The 16,411-nt window shown below is 51.0% G+C and overlaps 12 non-coding genes across 12 annotated transcripts; all 12 read left to right on the forward strand.

The window, feature by feature from the left end:
• The first annotated feature begins 140 nt into the window (after positions 1–140).
• trnap-ugg (transfer RNA proline (anticodon UGG)) lies at positions 141–212 on the forward strand. Its single transcript has one exon. It is a non-coding gene; the product is annotated as a tRNA-Pro (tRNA).
• Positions 213–1,305: 1,093 nt separating this feature from the next.
• On the forward strand, positions 1,306–1,377 carry trnap-ugg (transfer RNA proline (anticodon UGG)). The gene has a single exon. It is a non-coding gene; the product is annotated as a tRNA-Pro (tRNA).
• A 1,084-nt stretch (positions 1,378–2,461) lies between these two features.
• Positions 2,462–2,533, forward strand: trnap-ugg (transfer RNA proline (anticodon UGG)). Its single transcript has one exon. It is a non-coding gene; the product is annotated as a tRNA-Pro (tRNA).
• A 1,685-nt stretch (positions 2,534–4,218) lies between these two features.
• trnap-ugg (transfer RNA proline (anticodon UGG)) lies at positions 4,219–4,290 on the forward strand. Its single transcript has one exon. It is a non-coding gene; the product is annotated as a tRNA-Pro (tRNA).
• Positions 4,291–5,975: 1,685 nt separating this feature from the next.
• Positions 5,976–6,047, forward strand: trnap-ugg (transfer RNA proline (anticodon UGG)). Its single transcript has one exon. It is a non-coding gene; the product is annotated as a tRNA-Pro (tRNA).
• Positions 6,048–7,145: 1,098 nt separating this feature from the next.
• Positions 7,146–7,217, forward strand: trnap-ugg (transfer RNA proline (anticodon UGG)). Its single transcript has one exon. It is a non-coding gene; the product is annotated as a tRNA-Pro (tRNA).
• Positions 7,218–8,908: 1,691 nt separating this feature from the next.
• trnap-ugg (transfer RNA proline (anticodon UGG)) lies at positions 8,909–8,980 on the forward strand. Its single transcript has one exon. It is a non-coding gene; the product is annotated as a tRNA-Pro (tRNA).
• Positions 8,981–10,076: 1,096 nt separating this feature from the next.
• On the forward strand, positions 10,077–10,148 carry trnap-agg (transfer RNA proline (anticodon AGG)). The gene has a single exon. It is a non-coding gene; the product is annotated as a tRNA-Pro (tRNA).
• A 1,095-nt stretch (positions 10,149–11,243) lies between these two features.
• On the forward strand, positions 11,244–11,315 carry trnap-ugg (transfer RNA proline (anticodon UGG)). The gene has a single exon. It is a non-coding gene; the product is annotated as a tRNA-Pro (tRNA).
• Positions 11,316–12,383: 1,068 nt separating this feature from the next.
• On the forward strand, positions 12,384–12,455 carry trnap-ugg (transfer RNA proline (anticodon UGG)). The gene has a single exon. It is a non-coding gene; the product is annotated as a tRNA-Pro (tRNA).
• A 1,695-nt stretch (positions 12,456–14,150) lies between these two features.
• trnap-ugg (transfer RNA proline (anticodon UGG)) lies at positions 14,151–14,222 on the forward strand. Its single transcript has one exon. It is a non-coding gene; the product is annotated as a tRNA-Pro (tRNA).
• A 1,677-nt stretch (positions 14,223–15,899) lies between these two features.
• Positions 15,900–15,971, forward strand: trnap-ugg (transfer RNA proline (anticodon UGG)). The gene has a single exon. It is a non-coding gene; the product is annotated as a tRNA-Pro (tRNA).
• The last annotated feature ends 440 nt before the right edge of the window (positions 15,972–16,411 follow it).

Here is a 16,411-nt window from a genome sequence, read left to right on the forward strand (position 1 = left end):
ACTGGGGATGGCGTTACCATTCTGGAAAGACACGTCAGCGCTACAGTCCATGCTATCAGTCAGTGAGCGTAGGTCTCCCGGTCTGCCCCAAAGCAGTTACGCGCTTGCCTAGCAGAAACTGTGACACTGTCAGATAACTTGGCTCGTTGGTCTAGGGGTATGATTCTCGCTTTGGGTGCGAGAGGTCCCGGGTTCAACTCCCGGACGAGCCCGCTTGGCCCTGCTTTGCATTCTCTGAAGCATTCGTTTGTTCTCTCTCGATGCTTGGCTTCTGGGCTCCTCTGCACCAGGGAGGTCTTTCAACCTCACATACTGTTGGCTGTGTAGCTGATGGGAAATCAGACTGTCATCTGTGTGTTTTGTTTTCTTTAAAGAAAATGTGTATTTTACAAGTTCGTTGTTGTTGTTGAGGAGGAGGAGGACATGTAGTGTGTTGTTGAGGAGGAGGACGAAATGTGGTTTGCCGGCTTGTTATGGAGACCTTTGCTGAACGTGTACTCCTGAGCTGCACCAAAGGAGAGGCATTCTTTTCAGTTGTTTGCGGGCCTGCTGAACCATGCTCTCAGTGCTGTCTCACTGGGGATACGGTTACCGTTCTGGAAAGACACTTCAGCGCTACAGTCCATGCTATCAGTCAGTGAGCGTAGGTCTCCCGGTCTGCCCCAAAGCAGTTACGCGCTTGCCCAGCAGAAACTGCGACACCCTCCGTTAACTTGGCTCGTTGGTCTAGGGGTATGATTCTTGCTGAGGGTGTTAGAGGCCCTGGGTTCAACTCCAGGACGAGCCCACTTGGCCCCACTTTGCAGTCACCGAAGTGTTTGTTCGTTTGCTCTTGAAGGCTGGCTTCTGGGCTCATCTGCACAAGGGAGGGCTATCGACCTCAGATACTGTTGCCTGTAAAGCTGATGGGAAATCAGACTGTCATCTGTGTGTTTTGTTTTCTTTAAAGAAAATGTGTTTTTTACAAGTTCGTTGTTGTTGTTGTTGTTGTTGAGGAGGAGGAGGAGGACATGTAGTGTGTTGTTGAGGAGGAGGAGGACGAAATGTGGTTTGCCGGCTTGTTATGGAGACCTTTGCTGAACGTGTACTCCTGAGCTGCACCAAAGGAGAGGCATTCTTTTCAGTTGTTTGCGGGCCTGCTGAACCATGCTCTCAGTGCTGTCTCACTGGGGATGGCGTTACCATTCTGGAAAGACACGTCAGCGCTACAGTCCATGCTATCAGTCAGTGAGCGTAGGTCTCCCGGTCTGCCCCAAAGCAGTTACGCGCTTGCCCAGCAGAAACTGTGACACTGTCAGATAACTTGGCTCGTTGGTCTAGGGGTATGATTCTCGCTTTGGGTGCGAGAGGTCCCGGGTTCAACTCCCGGACGAGCCCGCTTGGCCCTGCTTTGCATTCTCTGAAGCATTCGTTTGTTCTCTCTCGATGCTTGGCTTCTGGGCTCCTCTGCACCAGGGAGGTCTTTCAACCTCAGATACTGTTGGCTGTGTAGCTGATGGGAAATCAGACTGTCATCTGTGTGTTTTGTTTTCTTTAACGAAAATGTGTATTTTACAAGTTCGTTGTTGTTGTTGAGGAGGAGGAGGACATGTAGTGTGTTGTTGAGGAGGAGGAGGACGAAATGTGGTTTGCCGGCTTGTTATGGAGACCTTTGCTGAACGTGTACTCCTGAGCTGCACCAAAGGAGAGGCATTCTTTTCAGTTGTTTGCGGGCCTGCTGAACAATGCTCTCAGTGCTGTCTCACTGGGGATGGCGTTACCATTCTGGAAAGACACGTCAGCGCTACAGTCCATGCTATCAGTCAGTGAGCGTAGGTCTCCCGGTCTGCCCCAAAGCAGTTACGCGCTTGCCCAGCAGAAACTGCGACACCCTCCGTTAACTTGGCTCGTTGGTCTAGGGGTATGATTCTTGCTGAGGGTGTGAGAGGCCCTGGGTTCAACTCCAGGACGAGCCCACTTGGCCCCACTTTGCAGTCACCGAAGTGTTTGTTCATTTGCTCTTGAAGGCTGGCTTCTGGGCTCCTCTGCACAAGGGAGGGCTATCGACCTCAGATACTGTTGCCTGTAAAGCTGATGGGAAATCAGACTGTCATCTGTGTGTTTTGTTTTCTTTAAAGAAAATGTGTTTTTTACAAGTTCGTTGTTGTTGTTGAGGAGGAGGAGGACATGTAGTGTGTTGTTGAGGAGGAGGAGGACGAAATGTGGTTTGCCGGCTTGTTATGGAGACCTTTGCTGAACGTGTACTCCTGAGCTGCACCAAAGGAGAGGCATTCTTTTCAGTTGTTTGCGGGCCTGCTGAACCATGCTCTCAGTGCTGTCTCACTGGGGATGGCGTTACCATTCTGGAAAGACACGTCAGCGCTACAGTCCATGCTATCAGTCAGTGAGCGTAGGTCTCCCGGTCTGCCCCAAAGCAGTTACGCGCTTGCCCAGCAGAAACTGTGACACTGTCAGATAACTTGGCTCGTTGGTCTAGGGGTATGATTCTCGCTTTGGGTGCGAGAGGTCCCGGGTTCAACTCCCGGACGAGCCCGCTTGGCCCTGCTTTGCATTCTCTGAAGCATTCGTTTGTTCTCTCTCGATGCTTGGCTTCTGGGCTCCTCTGCACCAGGGAGGTCTTTCAACCTCAGATACTGTTGGCTGTGTAGCTGATGGGAAATCAGACTGTCATCTGTGTGTTTTGTTTTCTTTAACGAAAATGTGTATTTTACAAGTTCGTTGTTGTTGTTGAGGAGGAGGAGGACATGTAGTGTGTTGTTGAGGAGGAGGAGGACGAAATGTGGTTTGCCGGCTTGTTATGGAGACCTTTGCTGAACGTGTACTCCTGAGCTGCACCAAAGGAGAGGCATTCTTTTCAGTTGTTTGCGGGCCTGCTGAACAATGCTCTCAGTGCTGTCTCACTGGGGATGGCGTTACCATTCTGGAAAGACACGTCAGCGCTACAGTCCATGCTATCAGTCAGTGAGCGTAGGTCTCCCGGTCTGCCCCAAAGCAGTTACGCGCTTGCCCAGCAGAAACTGCGACACCCTCCGTTAACTTGGCTCGTTGGTCTAGGGGTATGATTCTTGCTGAGGGTGTGAGAGGCCCTGGGTTCAACTCCAGGACGAGCCCACTTGGCCCCACTTTGCAGTCACCGAAGTGTTTGTTCATTTGCTCTTGAAGGCTGGCTTCTGGGCTCCTCTGCACAAGGGAGGGCTATCGACCTCAGATACTGTTGCCTGTAAAGCTGATGGGAAATCAGACTGTCATCTGTGTGTTTTGCTTTCTTTAAAGAAAATGTGTTTTTTACAAGTTCGTTGTTGTTGTTGTTGTTGAGGAGGAGGAGGAGGACATGTAGTGTGTTGTTGAGGAGGAGGAGGACGAAATGTGGTTTGCCGGCTTGTTATGGAGACCTTTGCTGAACGTGTACTCCTGAGCTGCACCAAAGGAGAGGCATTCTTTTCAGTTGTTTGCGGGCCTGCTGAACCATGCTCTCAGTGCTGTCTCACTGGGGATACGGTTACCGTTCTGGAAAGACACTTCAGCGCTACAGTCCATGCTATCAGTCAGTGAGCGTAGGTCTCCCGGTCTGCCCCAAAGCAGTTACGCGCTTGCCCAGCAGAAACTGCGACACCCTCCGTTAACTTGGCTCGTTGGTCTAGGGGTATGATTCTTGCTGAGGGTGTGAGAGGCCCTGGGTTCAACTCCAGGACGAGCCCACTTGGCCCCACTTTGCAGTCACCGAAGTGTTTGTTCGTTTGCTCTTGAAGGCTGGCTTCTGGGCTCCTCTGCACAAGGGAGGGCTATCGACCTCAGATACTGTTGCCCGTATAGCTGATGGGAAATCAGACTGTCATCTGTGTGTTTTGTTTTCTTTAAAGAAAATGTGTTTTTTACAAGTTCGTTGTTGTTGTTGTTGTTGTTGTTGAGGAGGAGGTGGAGGACATGTAGTGTGTTGTTGAGGAGGAGGAGGACGAAATGTGGTTTGCCGGCTTGTTATGGAGACCTTTGCTGAACGTGTACTCCTGAGCTGCACCAAAGGAGAGGCATTCTTTTCAGTTGTTTGCGGGCCTGCTGAACCATGCTCTCAGTGCTGTCTCACTGGGATGGCGTTACCATTCTGGAAAGACACGTCAGCGCTACAGTCCATGCTATCAGTCAGTGAGCGTAGGTCTCCCGGTCTGCCCCAAAGCAGTTACGCGCTTGCCCAGCAGAAACTGTGACACTGTCAGATAACTTGGCTCGTTGGTCTAGGGGTATGATTCTCGCTTTGGGTGCGAGAGGTCCCGGGTTCAACTCCCGGACGAGCCCGCTTGGCCCTGCTTTGCATTCTCTGAAGCATTCGTTTGTTCTCTCTCGATGCTTGGCTTCTGGGCTCCTCTGCACCAGGGAGGTCTTTCAACCTCAGATACTGTTGGCTGTGTAGCTGATGGGAAATCAGACTGTCATCTGTGTGTTTTGTTTTCTTTAAAGAAAATGTGTATTTTACAAGTTCGTTGTTGTTGTTGAGGAGGAGGAGGACATGTAGTGTGTTGTTGAGGAGGAGGAGGACGAAATGTGGTTTGCCGGCTTGTTATGGAGACCTTTGCTGAACGTGTACTCCTGAGCTGCACCAAAGGAGAGGCATTCTTTTCAGTTGTTTGCGGGCCTGCTGAACAATGCTCTCAGTGCTGTCTCACTGGGGATGGCGTTACCATTCTGGAAAGACACGTCAGCGCTACAGTCCATGCTATCAGTCAGTGAGCGTAGGTCTCCCGGTCTGCCCCAAAGCAGTTACGCGCTTGCCCAGCAGAAACTGCGACACCCTCCGTTAACTTGGCTCGTTGGTCTAGGGGTATGATTCTTGCTGAGGGTGTGAGAGGCCCTGGGTTCAACTCCAGGACGAGCCCACTTGGCCCCACTTTGCAGTCACCGAAGTGTTTGTTCATTTGCTCTTGAAGGCTGGCTTCTGGGCTCCTCTGCACAAGGGAGGGCTATCGACCTCAGATACTGTTGCCTGTAAAGCTGATGGGAAATCAGACTGTCATCTGTGTGTTTTGTTTTCTTTAAAGAAAATGTGTTTTTTACAAGTTCGTTGTTGTTGTTGTTGTTGAGGAGGAGGAGGAGGACATGTAGTGTGTTGTTGAGGAGGAGGAGGACGAAATGTGGTTTGCCGGCTTGTTATGGAGACCTTTGCTGAACGTGTACTCCTGAGCTGCACCAAAGGAGAGGCATTCTTTTCAGTTGTTTGCGGGCCTGCTGAACCATGCTCTCAGTGCTGTCTCACTGGGGATACGGTTACCGTTCTGGAAAGACACTTCAGCGCTACAGTCCATGCTATCAGTCAGTGAGCGTAGGTCTCCCGGTCTGCCCCAAAGCAGTTACGCGCTTGCCCAGCAGAAACTGCGACACCCTCCGTTAACTTGGCTCGTTGGTCTAGGGGTATGATTCTTGCTGAGGGTGTGAGAGGCCCTGGGTTCAACTCCAGGACGAGCCCACTTGGCCCCACTTTGCAGTCACCGAAGTGTTTGTTCGTTTGCTCTTGAAGGCTGGCTTCTGGGCTCCTCTGCACAAGGGAGGGCTATCGACCTCAGATACTGTTGCCCGTATAGCTGATGGGAAATCAGACTGTCATCTGTGTGTTTTGTTTTCTTTAAAGAAAATGTGTTTTTTACAAGTTCGTTGTTGTTGTTGTTGTTGTTGTTGAGGAGGAGGTGGAGGACATGTAGTGTGTTGTTGAGGAGGAGGAGGACGAAATGTGGTTTGCCGGCTTGTTATGGAGACCTTTGCTGAACGTGTACTCCTGAGCTGCACCAAAGGAGAGGCATTCTTTTCAGTTGTTTGCGGGCCTGCTGAACCATGCTCTCAGTGCTGTCTCACTGGGATGGCGTTACCATTCTGGAAAGACACGTCAGCGCTACAGTCCATGCTATCAGTCAGTGAGCGTAGGTCGCCCGGTCTGCCCCAAAGCAGTTACGCGCTTGCCCAGCAGAAACTGTGACACTGTCAGATAACTTGGCTCGTTGGTCTAGGGGTATGATTCTCGCTTTGGGTGTGAGAGGTCCCGGGTTCAACTCCCGGACGAGCCCGCTTGGCCCTGCTTTGCATTCTCTGAAGCATTCGTTTGTTCTCTCTCGATGCTTGGCTTCTGGGCTCCTCTGCACCAGGGAGGTCTTTCAACCTCAGATACTGTTGGCTGTGTAGCTGATGGGAAATCAGACTGTCATCTGTGTGTTTTGTTTTCTTTAAAGAAAATGTGTATTTTACAAGTTCGTTGTTGTTGTTGAGGAGGAGGAGGACATGTAGTGTGTTGTTGAGGAGGAGGAGGACGAAATGTGGTTTGCCGGCTTGTTATGGAGACCTTTGCTGAACGTGTACTCCTGAGCTGCACCAAAGGAGAGGCATTCTTTTCAGTTGTTTGCGGGCCTGCTGAACCATGCTCTCAGTGCTGTCTCACTGGGGATACGGTTACCGTTCTGGAAAGACACTTCAGCGCTACAGTCCATGCTATCAGTCAGTGAGCGTAGGTCTCCCGGTCTGCCCCAAAGCAGTTACGCGCTTGCCCAGCAGAAACTGCGACACCCTCCGTTAACTTGGCTCGTTGGTCTAGGGGTATGATTCTTGCTGAGGGTGTGAGAGGCCCTGGGTTCAACTCCAGGACGAGCCCACTTGGCCCCACTTTGCAGTCACCGAAGTGTTTGTTCGTTTGCTCTTGAAGGCTGGCTTCTGGGCTCCTCTGCACAAGGGAGGGCTATCGACCTCAGATACTGTTGCCCGTATAGCTGATGGGAAATCAGACTGTCATCTGTGTGTTTTGTTTTCTTTAAAGAAAATGTGTTTTTTACAAGTTCGTTGTTGTTGTTGTTGTTGTTGTTGAGGAGGAGGTGGAGGACATGTAGTGTGTTGTTGAGGAGGAGGAGGACGAAATGTGGTTTGCCGGCTTGTTATGGAGACCTTTGCTGAACGTGTACTCCTGAGCTGCACCAAAGGAGAGGCATTCTTTTCAGTTGTTTGCGGGCCTGCTGAACCATGCTCTCAGTGCTGTCTCACTGGGATGGCGTTACCATTCTGGAAAGACACGTCAGCGCTACAGTCCATGCTATCAGTCAGTGAGCGTAGGTCTCCCGGTCTGCCCCAAAGCAGTTACGCGCTTGCCCAGCAGAAACTGTGACACTGTCAGATAACTTGGCTCGTTGGTCTAGGGGTATGATTCTCGCTTTGGGTGTGAGAGGTCCCGGGTTCAACTCCCGGACGAGCCCGCTTGGCCCTGCTTTGCATTCTCTGAAGCATTCGTTTGTTCTCTCTCGATGCTTGGCTTCTGGGCTCCTCTGCACCAGGGAGGTCTTTCAACCTCAGATACTGTTGGCTGTGTAGCTGATGGGAAATCAGACTGTCATCTGTGTGTTTTGTTTTCTTTAAAGAAAATGTGTATTTTACAAGTTCGTTGTTGTTGTTGAGGAGGAGGAGGACATGTAGTGTGTTGTTGAGGAGGAGGAGGACGAAATGTGGTTTGCCGGCTTGTTATGGAGACCTTTGCTGAACGTGTACTCCTGAGCTGCACCAAAGGAGAGGCATTCTTTTCAGTTGTTTGCGGGCCTGCTGAACCATGCTCTCAGTGCTGTCTCACTGGGGATACGGTTACCGTTCTGGAAAGACACTTCAGCGCTACAGTCCATGCTATCAGTCAGTGAGCGTAGGTCTCCCGGTCTGCCCCAAAGCAGTTACGCGCTTGCCCAGCAGAAACTGCGACACCCTCCGTTAACTTGGCTCGTTGGTCTAGGGGTATGATTCTTGCTGAGGGTGTGAGAGGCCCTGGGTTCAACTCCAGGACGAGCCCACTTGGCCCCACTTTGCAGTCACCGAAGTGTTTGTTCGTTTGCTCTTGATGGCTGGCTTCTGGGCTCCTCTGCACAAGGGAGGGCTATCGACCTCAGATACTGTTGCCCGTATAGCTGATGGGAAATCAGACTGTCATCTGTGTGTTTTGTTTTCTTTAAAGAAAATGTGTTTTTTACAAGTTCGTTGTTGTTGTTGTTGTTGTTGTTGAGGAGGAGGTGGAGGACATGTAGTGTGTTGTTGAGGAGGAGGAGGACGAAATGTGGTTTGCCGGCTTGTTATGGAGACCTTTGCTGAACGTGTACTCCTGAGCTGCACCAAAGGAGAGGCATTCTTTTCAGTTGTTTGCGGGCCTGCTGAACCATGCTCTCAGTGCTGTCTCACTGGGGATACGGTTACTGTTCTGGAAAGACACTTCAGCGCTACAGTCCATGCTATCAGTCAGTGAGCGTAGGTCTCCCGGTCTGCCCCAAAGCAGTTACGCGCTTGCCCAGCAGAAACTGCGACACCCTCCGTTAACTTGGCTCGTTGGTCTAGGGGTATGATTCTTGCTGAGGGTGTGAGAGGCCCTGGGTTCAACTCCAGGACGAGCCCACTTGGCCCCACTTTGCAGTCACCGAAGTGTTTGTTCGTTTGCTCTTGAAGGCTGGCTTCTGGGCTCCTCTGCACAAGGGAGGGCTATCGACCTCAGATACTGTTGCCCGTATAGCTGATGGGAAATCAGACTGTCATCTGTGTGTTTTGTTTTCTTTAAAGAAAATGTGTTTTTTACAAGTTCGTTGTTGTTGTTGTTGTTGTTGTTGAGGAGGAGGTGGAGGACATGTAGTGTGTTGTTGAGGAGGAGGAGGACGAAATGTGGTTTGCCGGCTTGTTATGGAGACCTTTGCTGAACGTGTACTCCTGAGCTGCACCAAAGGAGAGGCATTCTTTTCAGTTGTTTGCGGGCCTGCTGAACCATGCTCTCAGTGCTGTCTCACTGGGATGGCGTTACCATTCTGGAAAGACACGTCAGCGCTACAGTCCATGCTATCAGTCAGTGAGCGTAGGTCTCCCGGTCTGCCCCAAAGCAGTTACGCGCTTGCCCAGCAGAAACTGTGACACTGTCAGATAACTTGGCTCGTTGGTCTAGGGGTATGATTCTCGCTTTGGGTGTGAGAGGTCCCGGGTTCAACTCCCGGACGAGCCCGCTTGGCCCTGCTTTGCATTCTCTGAAGCATTCGTTTGTTCTCTCTCGATGCTTGGCTTCTGGGCTCCTCTGCACCAGGGAGGTCTTTCAACCTCAGATACTGTTGGCTGTGTAGCTGATGGGAAATCAGACTGTCATCTGTGTGTTTTGTTTTCTTTAAAGAAAATGTGTATTTTACAAGTTCGTTGTTGTTGTTGAGGAGGAGGAGGACGACATGTAGTGTGTTGTTGAGGAGGAGGAGGACGAAATGTGGTTTGCCGGCTTGTTATGGAGACCTTTGCTGAACGTGTACTCCTGAGCTGCACCAAAGGAGAGGCATTCTTTTCAGTTGTTTGCGGGCCTGCTGAACAATGCTCTCAGTGCTGTCTCACTGGGGATGGCGTTACCATTCTGGAAAGACACGTCAGCGCTACAGTCCATGCTATCAGTCAGTGAGCGTAGGTCTCCCGGTCTGCCCCAAAGCAGTTACGCGCTTGCCCAGCAGAAACTGCGACACCCTCCGTTAACTTGGCTCGTTGGTCTAGGGGTATGATTCTTGCTGAGGGTGTGAGAGGCCCTGGGTTCAACTCCAGGACGAGCCCACTTGGCCCCACTTTGCAGTCACCGAAGTGTTTGTTCATTTGCTCTTGAAGGCTGGCTTCTGGGCTCCTCTGCACAAGGGAGGGCTATCGACCTCAGATACTGTTGCCTGTAAAGCTGATGGGAAATCAGACTGTCATCTGTGTGTTTTGTTTTCTTTAAAGAAAATGTGTTTTTTACAAGTTCGTTGTTGTTGTTGTTGTTGAGGAGGAGGAGGAGGACATGTAGTGTGTTGTTGAGGAGGAGGAGGACGAAATGTGGTTTGCCGGCTTGTTATGGAGACCTTTGCTGAACGTGTACTCCTGAGCTGCACCAAAGGAGAGGCATTCTTTTCAGTTGTTTGCGGGCCTGCTGAACCATGCTCTCAGTGCTGTCTCACTGGGGATGGCGTTACCATTCTGGAAAGACACTTCAGCGCTACAGTCCATGCTATCAGTCAGTGAGCGTAGGTCTCCCGGTCTGCCCCAAAGCAGTTACGCGCTTGCCCAGCAGAAACTGCGACACGCTCCGTTAACTTGGCTCGTTGGTCTAGGGGTATGATTCTCGCTTAGGGTGCGAGAGGTCCCGGGTTCAACTCCCGGACGAGCCCGCTTGGCCCTGCTTTGCATTCTCTGAAGCATTCGTTTGTTTTCTCTCGATGCTTGGCTTCTGGGCTCCTCTGCACCAGGGAGGTCTTTCAACCTCACATACTGTTGGCTGTGTAGCTGATGGGAAATCAGACTGTCAACTGTGTGTTTTGTTTTCTTTAAAGAAAATGTGTATTTTACAAGTTCGTTGTTGTTGTTGAGGAGGAGGAGGACATGTAGTGTGTTGTTGAGGAGGAGGAGGACGAAATGTGGTTTGCCGGCTTGTTATGGAGACCTTTGCTGAACGTGTACTCCTGAGCTGCACCAAAGGAGAGGCATTCTTTTCAGTTGTTTGCGGGACTGCTGAACCATGCTCTCAGTGCTGTCTCACTGGGGATACGGTTACCGTTCTGGAAAGACACTTCAGCGCTACAGTCCATGCTATCAGTCAGTGAGCGTAGGTCTCCCGGTCTGCCCCAAAGCAGTTACGCGCTTGCCCAGCAGAAACTGCGACACCCTCTGTTAACTTGGCTCGTTGGTCTAGGGGTATGATTCTTGCTGAGGGTGTTAGAGGCCCTGGGTTCAACTCCAGGACGAGCCCACTTGGCCCCACTTTGCAGTCACCGAAGTGTTTGTTCGTTTGCTCTTGAAGGCTGGCTTCTGGGCTCCTCTGCACAAGGGAGGGCTATCGACCTCAGATACTGTTGCCTGTATAGCTGATGGGAAATCAGACTGTCATCTGTGTGTTTTGTTTTCTTTAAAGAAAATGTGTTTTTTACAAGTTCGTTGTTGTTGTTGTTGTTGTTGAGGAGGAGGTGGAGGACATGTAGTGTGTTGTTGAGGAGGAGGAGGACGAAATGTGGTTTGCCGGCTTGTTATGGAGACCTTTGCTGAACGTGTACTCCTGAGCTGCACCAAAGGAGAGGCATTCTTTTCAGTTGTTTGCGGGCCTGCTGAACCATGCTCTCAGTGCTGTCTCACTGGGATGGCGTTACCATTCTGGAAAGACACGTCAGCGCTACAGTCCATGCTATCAGTCAGTGAGCGTAGGTCTCCCGGTCTGCCCCAAAGCAGTTACGCGCTTGCCCAGCAGAAACTGTGACACTGTCAGATAACTTGGCTCGTTGGTCTAGGGGTATGATTCTCGCTTTGGGTGTGAGAGGTCCCGGGTTCAACTCCCGGACGAGCCCGCTTGGCCCTGCTTTGCATTCTCTGAAGCATTCGTTTGTTCTCTCTCGATGCTTGGCTTCTGGGCTCCTCTGCACCAGGGAGGTCTTTCAACCTCAGATACTGTTGGCTGTGTAGCTGATGGGAAATCAGACTGTCATCTGTGTGTTTTGTTTTCTTTAAAGAAAATGTGTATTTTACAAGTTCGTTGTTGTTGTTGAGGAGGAGGAGGACGAAATGTGGTTTGCCGGCTTGTTATGGAGACCTTTGCTGAACGTGTACTCCTGAGCTGCACCAAAGGAGAGGCATTCTTTTCAGTTGTTTGCGGGCCTGCTGAACCATGCTCTCAGTGCTGTCTCACTGGGGATACGGTTACCGTTCTGGAAAGACACTTCAGCGCTACAGTCCATGCTATCAGTCAGTGAGCGTAGGTCTCCCGGTCTGCCCCAAAGCAGTTACGCGCTTGCCCAGCAGAAACTGCGACACCCTCCGTTAACTTGGCTCGTTGGTCTAGGGGTATGATTCTTGCTGAGGGTGTGAGAGGCCCTGGGTTCAACTCCAGGACGAGCCCACTTGGCCCCACTTTGCAGTCACCGAAGTGTTTGTTCGTTTGCTCTTGAAGGCTGGCTTCTGGGCTCCTCTGCACAAGGGAGGGCTATCGACCTCAGATACTGTTGCCCGTATAGCTGATGGGAAATCAGACTGTCATCTGTGTGTTTTGTTTTCTTTAAAGAAAATGTGTTTTTTACAAGTTCGTTGTTGTTGTTGTTGTTGTTGTTGAGGAGGAGGTGGAGGACATGTAGTGTGTTGTTGAGGAGGAGGAGGACGAAATGTGGTTTGCCGGCTTGTTATGGAGACCTTTGCTGAACGTGTACTCCTGAGCTGCACCAAAGGAGAGGCATTCTTTTCAGTTGTTTGCGGGCCTGCTGAACCATGCTCTCAGTGCTGTCTCACTGGGATGGCGTTACCATTCTGGAAAGACACGTCAGCGCTACAGTCCATGCTATCAGTCAGTGAGCGTAGGTCTCCCGGTCTGCCCCAAAGCAGTTACGCGCTTGCCCAGCAGAAACTGTGACACTGTCAGATAACTTGGCTCGTTGGTCTAGGGGTATGATTCTCGCTTTGGGTGTGAGAGGTCCCGGGTTCAACTCCCGGACGAGCCCGCTTGGCCCTGCTTTGCATTCTCTGAAGCATTCGTTTGTTCTCTCTCGATGCTTGGCTTCTGGGCTCCTCTGCACCAGGGAGGTCTTTCAACCTCAGATACTGTTGGCTGTGTAGCTGATGGGAAATCAGACTGTCATCTGTGTGTTTTGTTTTCTTTAAAGAAAATGTGTATTTTACAAGTTCGTTGTTGTTGTTGTTGTTGAGGAGGAGGAGGAGGACATGTAGTGTGTTGTTGAGGAGGAGGAGGACGAAATGTGGTTTGCCGGCTTGTTATGGAGACCTTTGCTGAACGTGTACTCCTGAGCTGCACCAAAGGAGAGGCATTCTTTTCAGTTGTTTGCGGGCCTGCTGAACAATGCTCTCAGTGCTGTCTCACTGGGGATGGCGTTACCATTCTGGAAAGACACGTCAGCGCTACAGTCCATGCTATCAGTCAGTGAGCGTAGGTCTCCCGGTCTGCCCCAAAGCAGTTACGCGCTTGCCCAGCAGAAACTGCGACACCCTCCGTTAACTTGGCTCGTTGGTCTAGGGGTATGATTCTTGCTGAGGGTGTGAGAGGCCCTGGGTTCAACTCCAGGACGAGCCCACTTGGCCCCACTTTGCAGTCACCGAAGTGTTTGTTCATTTGCTCTTGAAGGCTGGCTTCTGGGCTCCTCTGCACAAGGGAGGGCTATCGACCTCAGATACTGTTGCCTGTAAAGCTGATGGGAAATCAGACTGTCATCTGTGTGTTTTGTTTTCTTTAAAGAAAATGTGTTTTTTACAAGTTCGTTGTTGTTGTTGTTGTTGAGGAGGAGGAGGAGGACATGTAGTGTGTTGTTGAGGAGGAGGAGGACGAAATGTGGTTTGCCGGCTTGTTATGGAGACCTTTGCTGAACGTGTACTCCTGAGCTGCACCAAAGGAGAGGCATTCTTTTCAGTTGTTTGCGGGCCTGCTGAACCATGCTCTCAGTGCTGTCTCACTGGGGATACGGTTACCGTTCTGGAAAGACACTTCAGCGCTACAGTCCATGCTATCAGTCAGTGAGCGTAGGTCTCCCGGTCTGCCCCAAAGCAGTTACGCGCTTGCCCAGCAGAAACTGCGACACCCTCCGTTAACTTGGCTCGTTGGTCTAGGGGTATGATTCTTGCTGAGGGTGTGAGAGGCCCTGGGTTCAACTCCAGGACGAGCCCACTTGGCCCCACTTTGCAGTCACCGAAGTGTTTGTTCGTTTGCTCTTGAAGGCTGGCTTCTGGGCTCCTCTGCACAAGGGAGGGCTATCGACCTCAGATACTGTTGCCCGTATAGCTGATGGGAAATCAGACTGTCATCTGTGTGTTTTGTTTTCTTTAAAGAAAATGTGTTTTTTACAAGTTCGTTGTTGTTGTTGTTGTTGTTGTTGAGGAGGAGGTGGAGGACATGTAGTGTGTTGTTGAGGAGGAGGAGGACGAAATGTGGTTTGCCGGCTTGTTATGGAGACCTTTGCTGAACGTGTACTCCTGAGCTGCACCAAAGGAGAGGCATTCTTTTCAGTTGTTTGCGGGCCTGCTGAACCATGCTCTCAGTGCTGTCTCACTGGGGATGGCGTTACCATTCTGGAAAGACACGTCAGCGCTACAGTCCATGCTATCAGTCAGTGAGCGTAGGTCTCCCGGTCTGCCCCAAAGCAGTTACGCGCTTGCCCAGCAGAAACTGTGACACTGTCAGATAACTTGGCTCGTTGGTCTAGGGGTATGATTCTCGCTTTGGGTGCGAGAGGTCCCGGGTTCAACTCCCGGACGAGCCCGCTTGGCCCTGCTTTGCATTCTCTGAAGCATTCGTTTGTTCTCTCTCGATGCTTGGCTTCTAGGCTCCTCTGCACCAGGGAGTTCTTTCAACCTCAGATACTGTTGGCTGTGTAGCTGATGGGAAATCAGACTGTCAACTGTGTGTTTTGTTTTCTTTAAAGAAAATGTGTATTTTACAAGTTCGTTGTTGTTGTTGAGGAGGAGGAGGACATGTAGTGTGTTGTTGAGGAGGAGGAGGACGAAATGTGGTTTGCCGGCTTGTTATGGAGACCTTTGCTGAACGTGTACTCCTGAGCTGCACCAAAGGAGAGGCATTCTTTTCAGTTGTTTGCGGGCCTGCTGAACCATGCTCTCAGTGCTGTCTCACTGGGGATACGGTTACCGTTCTGGAAAGACACTTCAGCGCTACAGTCCATGCTATCAGTCAGTGAGCGTAGGTCTCCCGGTCTGCCCCAAAGCAGTTACGCGCTTGCCCAGCAGAAACTGCGACACCCTCCGTTAACTTGGCTCGTTGGTCTAGGGGTATGATTCTTGCTGAGGGTGTTAGAGGCCCTGGGTTCAACTCCAGGACGAGCCCACTTGGCCCCACTTTGCAGTCACCGAAGTGTTTGTTCGTTTGCTCTTGAAGGCTGGCTTCTGGGCTCCTCTGCACAAGGGAGGGCTATCGACCTCAGATACTGTTGCCTGTATAGCTGATGGGAAATCAGACTGTCATCTGTGTGTTTTGTTTTCTTTAAAGAAAATGTGTATTTTACAAGTTCGTTGTTGTTGTTGAGGAGGAGGAGGACATGTAGTGTGTTGTTGAGGAGGAGGAGGACGAAATGTGGTTTGCCGGCTTGTTATGGAGACCTTTGCTGAACGTGTACTCCTGAGCTGCACCAAAGGAGAGGCATTCTTTTCAGTTGTTTGCGGGCCTGCTGAACCATGCTCTCAGTGCTGTCTCACTGGGGATACGGTTACCGTTCTGGAAAGACACTTCAGCGCTACAGTCCATGCTATCAGTCAGTGAGCGTAGGTCTCCCGGTCTGCCCCAAAGCAGTTACGCGCTTGCCCAGCAGAAACTGCGACACCCTCCGTTAACTTGGCTCGTTGGTCTAGGGGTATGATTCTTGCTGAGGGTGTTAGAGGCCCTGGGTTCAACTCCAGGACGAGCCCACTTGGCCCCACTTTGCAGTCACCGAAGTGTTTGTTCGTTTGCTCTTGAAGGCTGGCTTCTGGGCTCCTCTGCACAAGGGAGGGCTATCGACCTCAGATACTGTTGCCTGTATAGCTGATGGGAAATCAGACTGTCATCTGTGTGTTTTGTTTTCTTTAAAGAAAATGTGTTTTTTACAAGTTCGTTGTTGTTGTTGTTGTTGTTGTTGAGGAGGAGGTGGAGGACATGTAGTGTGTTGTTGAGGAGGAGGAGGACGAAATGTGGTTTGCCGGCTTGTTATGGAGACCTTTGCTGAACGTGTACTCCTGAGCTGCACCAAAGGAGAGGCATTCTTTTCAGTTGTTTGCGGGCCTGCTGAACCATGCTCTCAGTGCTGTCTCACTGGGGATGGCGTTACCATTCTGGAAAGACACGTCAGCGCTACAGTCCATGCTATCAGTCAGTGAGCGTAGGTCTCCCGGTCTGCCCCAAAGCAGTTACGCGCTTGCCCAGCAGAAACTGTGACACTGTCAGATAACTTGGCTCGTTGGTCTAGGGGTATGATTCTCGCTTTGGGTGCGAGAGGTCCCGGGTTCAACTCCCGGACGAGCCCGCTTGGCCCTGCTTTGCATTCTCTGAAGCATTCGTTTGTTCTCTCTCGATGCTTGGCTTCTGGGCTCCTCTGCACCAGGGAGGTCTTTCAACCTCAGATACTGTTGGCTGTGTAGCTGATGGGAAATCAGACTGTCAACTGTGTGTTTTGTTTTCTTTAAAGAAAATGTGTATTTTACAAGTTCGTTGTTGTTGTTGAGGAGGAGGAGGACATGTAGTGTGTTGTTGAGGAGGAGGAGGACGAAATGTGGTTTGCCGGCTTGTTATGGAGACCTTTGCTGAACGTGTACTCCTGAGCTGCACCAAAGGAGAGGCATTCTTTTCAGTTGTTTGCGGGCCTGCTGAACCATGCTCTCAGTGCTGTCTCACTGGGGATACGGTTACCGTTCTGGAAAGACACTTCAGCGCTACAGTCCATGCTATCAGTCAGTGAGCGTAGGT

This window comes from Amia ocellicauda, chromosome 2, assembly GCF_036373705.1.
Source record: "Amia ocellicauda isolate fAmiCal2 chromosome 2, fAmiCal2.hap1, whole genome shotgun sequence".
In the NCBI taxonomy this organism is placed as follows: domain Eukaryota; kingdom Metazoa; phylum Chordata; class Actinopteri; order Amiiformes; family Amiidae; genus Amia; species Amia ocellicauda.